The sequence below is a fragment of the Heptranchias perlo genome, unplaced genomic scaffold (genome assembly GCF_035084215.1).
Source record: "Heptranchias perlo isolate sHepPer1 unplaced genomic scaffold, sHepPer1.hap1 HAP1_SCAFFOLD_59, whole genome shotgun sequence".
NCBI classification, from domain to species: domain Eukaryota; kingdom Metazoa; phylum Chordata; class Chondrichthyes; order Hexanchiformes; family Hexanchidae; genus Heptranchias; species Heptranchias perlo.
In genome coordinates this window covers 4,873,977-4,882,590 of record NW_027139612.1, presented here as the reverse complement: position 1 = coordinate 4,882,590, position 8,614 = coordinate 4,873,977, and the positions used below count along the sequence as shown (strand labels likewise).

Sequence of the window (8,614 nt, the reverse complement as noted above, 5' to 3'; positions counted from 1 at the left end):
CACCAGATTTAGGACAAGTTTCGAACTGTCCGCCCTGTTTCCCTTGTCCACGAGATCAGTGACTTTCTGGAAAGAATAATAAATACATTGGTCTCTCCTTTTCCCAATCCCACTAAAACTGTTTCCCTTTGTTCAAAAGAGTTATACCCGAACCGTTCCCCTGTCCTTTGGACAGACACTGACCGATCCACTGGGTATTTTCACCTCTTCCTATCATTCTTTCAGATTCATTACATTTTCAGTTTTATCCATTTCTTTCCCATTTGACCTGTTTCTCCTCTGTAACATTCTCTGATTCTAAGATCTGATATCCTGTTAGTTCTGTGATGTTTAAATAATCCAAATTCATTCCATGTCCGTCCCACTTACCCGATGTTCCTGTCCACTGAAATGCCTCTCATATGTTAACAACGAGCTGACTCCGTCCACCCCTCCTTCAATCGCCTGTTCTAATCTGTCCCGGTAGAATTTCGTCAATTGGAACAGCTGGTAATCGTCGCACTTAGTCAGGAACTCAGTGATTGCAGTTTTCGTATCTGTGAACAAAAATGGAGAAAACTAAACACATTATCGACATTCTATCCTGGCGGCTACATTTCCTCTTATAACAAACGGGTGAAGCCTCCTGTGAGGCACATTATCAAACACCTTCTGAAAACCCATATGCTCCGCATGTGCTACATCCCATCGATCTCTATGGTCCCCTCGCAACAAAGCTGTATTAAATTTGTCAAATACGACTTGTCTACAACGAATCAGTTCCAGCCTCCCCTGATCGTCCCTTGTGCCTCTACATGCTCACAAATTCGACCTGGAATTACAGATTCGAGGAGTTTGCCCACTACTGACGGAGACTAATTTGTCTCCAGTTACCCGTTGACCCTCTCCCCGATTTTACCAGAGACATTACTTGGGCTCCTTCAGTCCACCTGGATATTTTTATATCAAACGAGGATTGAGAAATTGTGGTCAGAGTCCCTGCTATCACCTCTCTCGTGTGTGTTATCTCTGGGCCCAGTGATTTATCCACCTCGGCGATGTTTCTCAGATCCAAATCCTTCTCTCCAGTTATCTCTAACTATGGTCCCACATCCTCCTCTAGTACACCAACATTTTCACTTCCACCATCATTTTTAGAAACTAAAGGAAATATTTTTTTATCTCCCCAAAACTTCATCCACAACTAGTTTCCCCAAATTCCCTCTCTATCTCATCTCCACCGATTGTTGGTCTGCAAAACCCATTGGGAATTGTACTATTTCCCTTCCTATTGCTTAACTGCGTTCTTATGGATTATATCTTAACATAGCCCCCTGGAACATCCTTATGTTCCAAACCCCTCCTTCGGTCTCTTCTCCTTTTAGACTCTCCTTAAAACCAATCTCTTTGACCAAGCTTTTGGTCACCCGTCCTCATATCTCCTTATTTGATTTGGTGTCAAATTTTGTTTGATTATCATTCCTGTCACGCACCTTGTTCGTTTTACTATATTAAAGGCGCAATATAAATGCAAGTTTTTATAGTTCCAGCTCTGTCATAAAACCTTTATGAATACTGGCGTCCAGAACTATTTTTCTCTCCCCTAAAAATGTTATAACCAAGAACAATTCACTCTGAGCCATATGTAAAGTCCGGCTCTGTCTTAAAGATACTAGATCACATCTTTCATGATCTGACTCTCCGGATGTGTTTGGAATGATTTGTAGATTCATAGACATAACACACAATCCGAACTCCGATTTTTTCGAATATTTTCGTTTCTTCGTTGTTTTTAATATCAAGTGACGTTATCTCTCAATACTTCAAAATCAACATCCTTTTTATCTACTGATAACTTTTCACTATTTCAGAAATCTTCTGTTCCTGCTTCAACAGTTTTATTAATTCCACTCTCCAGCTTCAGATCCGGATATTTCCCACCCTCCATTCATATCAGCTGATACCACCCCACTGCTCCATTCACCCAGTCTGTTAAACCATTGTTGGTCGTTTCAGACAGTGACCGTCCCTTCCCTTCTCCCTGAACTCACTCTAGTCCCCAAGACCGTGAACCCTTCCCTCCTGCTCCAGCCCTGCAGCCACACATTGACCTGCCTCATATTTCCCTCCTTAAGTGGCCCAGCGTAAAACAATCCGGAGATCATCACCTTGAGGCCTTGTTTTATATTCTTGAGCCTCAGTCTTAATATTCCCTGTATAAACGTATCCGTGTAATTGGCTCTGACCATGGCAATACTCTGCTCTCCTTTCCTACCCAGAGATGGTCCCACATGTTCCAGGATGTTCTTCCCTCTGGCACCAGGGAGGCAACTTACCATTCGGGACCTGCTCAGGGCTGCAGAAGAGTCTGTCTATTCCCCTGACGATGGAATCTCCCACCACTATCGCTCTCCTATTTCTGTGCCCCACCTATCTCTCACCCCCGCCCCACTCGGGGTGTCTCCCTTCTCCCCGGTCTCACACTGTTAATCAGGAAGACCATCCTCTGAGTCACTGTCTCTATCCACCTCACAGGCTCCAACACCAGGTATCAATTGGGCAGTTCCAGTACTCAGGAGGTCCCTCCACCTGTGACTGCACTGTTCCTCTAGATGGTCACTCACTTCCCTCTATCTACACAGTATCTGTGATGTTACCTCTTCTTGTGAGTGCTGCAGGTTCTTGCTCGAGGTCTGGAACCTTTGTCAGGACAGAAATTATATTTTGAAGAATTTTCTGAACCTACCTGTGTCAATTCTCATTCTCGTTGAAGATGTTGGACCTTCTCCCCTGATTGAACATTCAGCCATGGTGGTGACAAACGTTTCCAGATTCTGATACACTGTAATAAATATAATAATAGCAGGGTTAGACAGAAATATTAAAATGAGCAGGGGAACGTTCCCTTGTTAAACATGATACCAAGTCCCTCCTCCTCCATCAGCACAACAGCCGTTATCTCTGGGATCGATCATTCCCCGAGTGTTATGATCAACGCCCCACATCAGGTGTGACACAGACAGCTGCCCAGTGAAACCCATTGAGTCCCGCTGATCTCCACAACCCAGATCTTGTCGGCCAAGACTCTGCATTGGGAGCGCCTATTGGTAAGCTTTGCTCACACAATGCAGGCCAGAACCAGCCTTATTCCTGACGGAGTGGATATGCTGGAAGGAAATATGTAGCAGGGTGATCATTGATGATGTAAATGACTCTTGACTCGATTTTACATTTTGGCGCTATTGTATTATTTTATTCACATAAGTGATGATATTTTTGATTTGTTGAGAATTGATATTAAATCCTGGTACTTTATGAATATGGTATCTATCCACATACACAATATACAGATGGGTGTGATTCCTCTGGTATCTATGGCCAGTGACATAGACCGTGTGCTCATGGAGATTTGGCCTGGTTGGTGCTTCTATTAGAATATATTTACCGCATCCCTCATGGTATCAGCACCTGACTAATGAGCACAGTAGGATGTGAGGAGATTTACCACTGCTCTAATATTAACAGTAATGAGCACTGTAGGAGGTGAGGAGATTTACCACTGTTCTAATATTAACACTAATGAGCTCTGTAGGAGGTGAGGAGATTTACCACTGTTCTAATATTAACACTAATGAGCACTGTAGGAGGTGAGGAGATTTACCACTGTTCTAATATTAACACTAATGAGCACTGTAGGAGGTGAGGAGATTTACCACTGTTCTAATATTAACACTAATGAGCACTGTAGGAGGTGAGGAGATTCACCACTGTTTTAATATTCACACTAATGAGCACTGTAGGAGGTGAGGAGATTTCCCACTGTCCTAAAATAAACACTAATGTATGATGTTATGAATCATGTAAATTTCTACATTCAGATGATGCACAGCAATTATTTATGGAATGTCGCCAGCGGCCTTACAATCTCCATAAACACCGTAACATTCAAGTGGTAGATTTGACTGCTGTTACACAATCACCTGTGTGTGTCTCGCTGTGGTGCGTGTGTCTCACGAACGTGTGTCCAATCAAACTATCAGTCAGTGTCTTTTACTTTCCCCACTGTGGAAATGTAAAAGTGATTATGTCTCGGATCATTAATTTCTCCAAACTATAGTTGAAGTTATTCTGCGGCATTAATTCATAACCAAGTTTGAGACTTTTTAAAATTCAGTCACTGCTGTTTCACTCACACTGACACTAGTATAATAAACAGACAACAGCAACAACTTGCATTGCCACAGAGCCTTTAACATCGAAAAAACATCCCAAAGAAAATGGCCAAAGTGTTGGTCAAAGAAGTGGGTTTTAGGATGGTCTTTAATCTGACACAGCACACAAAATAATCAAATGGAAGAAATTTTACAAATCTTTATTATAAAATAAGATTTCCCCATCATTTTATCACCAATTTATATTGAAATGATAATCATTTAATTCAACTGCAAATGTGAAATCCAGAAATAGATTTACTGATGAGAAATAACATGATGTGAAACCCAGCATCCAGTTCAGAAATGTAAGATGATTGATTTTGATAGTTGGATATGAAATATATTTGAATTCGGTAACACTCTCTGGTACTACGTTAACAAAGAGTGTAATATGGATATTATGGAGGCCATATAGGTGGGTTCTTTCCGAGTTGGTGCTAGGGGCGGGGAGACGTTGTATATCTGCTGGGCTCTGCCTCAGACTGGAGTCACCTCTTGGATCAAACCCCTTCATTCTAAAGCACAAACCAAATTAATTTGTGACTGTGTGTTTTGAGATCGAAACTGATCTCACTTCACATTTCATTGCACGGACTCATGCTGGATAATTGTGCTCAGTGATCAGACTCTCAAAGACCCATTCTCACCATTTCCCCCCTTACCTTGTAACCTTCGTGGACTGTCCACAGGACCAGTGTTTATCTGAGGAAATGGGACTTTCTCTTACCTTTCTCCCCAGTCGATCTATGGAAGCTCTTTGAATCAGAAGAGTTCTCTCTGGTTGCTGCTCTCACAATCCTGTGCTGATTCACCTGCTGTTGTTCCTCAGTCTACAATCCCTGTTTACTTCCAGCTGTGGACTTTTCTCAATCACTCCCTCATTCACCGGGATATCTGATTATGGCAGGGCAGAAAATGAGACCAATATTGACGGTGTAATGTGCACTTTTCCTCGAATGTTTAATTAAAATAAAAGTAATTCAATCTTAAACAATTGAATAACAAATATTTAATTGAATAAACACTTTGTTTGAGGAACTCTGTTCCCACATTCCATGTCTCTTTACCATCCCGACCACAATATGTGATCGTTTTATTGTCCAGTCCCAGTTAGAGACACTTCCTTCTCCATGTCCCGCCCCTGGTTTTAGGATCACATTTGTTTATTTTGAATCAGTGGCAATTCATTTACATTTTCTGGCTGATCTCCATCCAGGGGCCAGACTCCTATTTTCCAAGTGTATTTTAGTGGCATCATCGACAAACAGAGAGCGTTGATGGGACAATATCCTCAGCGACATGGTTCTACCCACAGAAGGCAGCTGTACTGCCCCAAACCGTGACTGGGAAGTGTGACTATTGTCGTGAGTTCACTTCACTGAATATTTATATAACACAACACAACATTGGACTGATTTATCACAGAAAGAATAGATTTCACCTGCTGTGAGTGTTACTGTTTAGTCTGGACACTCCGATGAGTAAAAGTCTTGTTAACAGCTGTGGACCGGGTTTCTAACCGTCTTGAATTGACAGTTCCTGACTCAGAGGCTGGATGTGTCTCCAGTTAGCTGCAAATTCCAAAGTTTTGGCATGTGGGGTGGGGAACGAACGTTTGTAACGACAAGTGAGACAATTTAATAAGAATATTTAACCGTCGAACAGGTATTAACTGCAATAACAACACCTCAGTGTGGGAATGTGGAGGGAACGTTGACCATATTTCGTCGAACAAGAGAAAATAGAAGCTCTCAGCAATTAACTTGTTTCTATTTTGCTATAAATGATCATTGCTTTATACAACTGGACGATTGATTACAACTCATTCTCATGGCTGTAACAAAATATCTCTGATTAAAGAAAATCAGGATCAGTAAGTGAATGATTTGAAGTAGAATGTGTAAACAAATATGGCCCATTCTTAGTTTTAGGATAAATCAAATCGCTATCTCCAAAAATTTCAATAGTTGATGGGGAATTTGAGTTGAAAAAATTATCGAGGCCACTGTCCAAACACAATGGATATGGTCGAGGCAATTACACTTTTGAGAGGGCACGGTGTCAACAAAGGATGACATTATACCGTGTCTGATACAACAGGGCGAGGAGCGCAGTTTATCACCACAGGATGGCAGTGTGCCGTGTCTGGCACAAGGCGGCGGGGAGGGCACTGTATCACCACAGGATGGCACTATACCGCCTGTGACACAAGGGTGCAGGGAGGGCACTGTGTCACCACAGGATGGCAGTGAACCGTGCATGGCACAAGGGGGAGGGGATGCACTCTGCCACCACAGGATGGCAGTGCACTGTATCTGACACAAGGGGGCGGGGAGGGCACTATGTCACCACAGGATGGCAGTTTACTGTTCCTTACACAAGGGCCGGGGCAGGCACTCTAGGGCACCGACCCAAAACAATGGCAGTGCACCATATGAGAGAGAGAGGAGGCGTGTGTATATCAGTCAGTGACTCTTTGTGTTTGATAGAGAGAGATAGGGGAAGTGAATCCGTGTCGAAATCAGTGAGTGAAACTGAATGTGTGTGTGTGTGTGTGTGTGTGTGTGTGTGTGTGTGTGTGTGTTTTTGTATGAGAGAGAGGGAGAGTGAAACAGCTTTTATCAATGGGCAACTGAGGATTGTGTGAGTATGAGAGAGAGAATGGATGCCTCTGTATAACTGTGAGACTCTGAATATGTGTTTATGTGAGGGAGCCAGATACATAGTGTATCAGTGAACAACTGATTGAGTGCGTGTGTATGAGAGAGACAGAGAGAGAGAGACAGAAGATGCATCTGTATATCTGAGTGACTCAGAGCAGGTGTGTGTATATGTGATGGAGGGAGACACACAGTGTATCAGTGAGGGACTGACTGAGTGTGTGTGTATGTGAGAGGCAGAGAGAGAGAGAGAGAGAGAGAGAAAGAGAAAATGGCTCTGTATATCTGAGTGAGTATGTGTGTCAGCGAGGGAGACAGAGGATGCCTCTGTATATCAGTGAGTGACTGAGTATCTGTGTGTATTTTCTGTTGGGGAGAAGCAGCAGGAAGATGAAATCTAACCTTTAACCATCAACCACTTCTAAAATCCCAACAATTTAAATTGCCAGAAGACACTTGTCCATATCAAACGTTCAATCTGACACAGCAAGTGCAGACTACGTGCAAAGTGCAAAAACCTCTTACTCTTATCGATAAAAAGCTGGAGGAAGTGAGTTCCCGCAAATGGAAACCGTTCGCCTCTGTCTCTGCGACTTTCAGCATGTTGCTTTTATGTTGAGTCACTCAGGGGCAGACATTTTGAGACCCACTCAGTTCCCCCTTCAATTTGTTTTTTTACAAGAAGGTTTATTCAATCCCACTGTTTTTTTATTAAAGTAGCTCTGGGTTTCAATTCGACCCTTACATTTGCCTGAGAATAATGGGGTCACCGACATTCGGTGTTGATTAATTCTCTGCATAAGATTTTATCTTTAACTCTAATCACCATCTGGTTTCTACCCAGAAACGTGTGTGTGACGAGAACTGCATTGAATGTAGAAATGTGTTTCCTTCGATATAACCCCCCACTCTCAGACATTCTCAGTCACTCACCCAATTCATCCATTGAAAAGACTGAAGCGACATGTGATCTGGTCCGCACTGCTCCTGTCCCCAGTCAGGACTCTGTTACTCGGGGATTCGGCTGATCTCCCCGCCTTGCTCTCCCTGTCCACAGTGAAGACTCTGGTACTCGGGGATTCGGCTGATCTCCCCGCCTTGCTCTCCCTGTCCCCAGTGAAGACTCTGATGCTCGGGGATTCGGCTGATCTCCCCGCCTTGCTCTCCCTGTCCCCAGTCAGGACTCTGGTACACGGGGATTTGCCTGATCTCCCCGCCTTGCTCTCCCTCTCCCCAGTCAGGACTCTGATACTCGGGGATTCGGCTGATCTCCCCGCCTTGCTCTCCCTGTCTCCAGTGAAGACTCTGATACTCGGGGATTCGGCTGATCTCCCCGCCTTGCTCTCCCTGTCCCCAGTGAAGACTCTGGTACTCGATGATTCGGCTGATCTCCCCGCCTTGCTCTCCCTCTCCCTAGTCAGGACTCTAATACTCTGGGATTCGGCTGATCTCCCCGCCTTGCTCTCCCTGTCCCCAGTGAAGACTCTGATACTCGGGGATTCGGCTGATCTCCCCGCCTTGCTCTCCCTGTCCCCAGTGAAGACTGATACTCGGGGATTCGGCTGATCTCCCCGCCTTGCTCTCCCTGTCCCCAGTGAAGACTCTGATACTCGGGGATTCGGCTGATCTCCCCGCCTTGCTCTCCCTCTCCCCAGTCCGGACTCTGATACTATGGGGATTCGGCTGATCTCCCCGCCTTGCTCTCCGCTCGACACAATCTGAGTGGAGCCTCTAGGAAGTGTCAGCGCACATCAAACTCGC

The 8,614-nt window shown here is 44.2% G+C and overlaps 1 long non-coding RNA gene across 1 annotated transcript; it reads right to left on the bottom strand.

Moving 5' to 3' along the window:
* Positions 1 to 2,768: 2,768 nt before the first annotated feature.
* Positions 2,769 to 8,045, bottom strand: LOC137316359 (uncharacterized). Its single transcript, XR_010961537.1, has 3 exons — positions 7,787 to 8,045; positions 4,921 to 5,087; positions 2,769 to 2,821 (listed from the first exon to the last, which is right to left on the bottom strand). It is a non-coding gene; the product is annotated as an uncharacterized lncRNA (long non-coding RNA).
* Between the last annotated feature and the right edge of the window lie 569 nt (positions 8,046 to 8,614).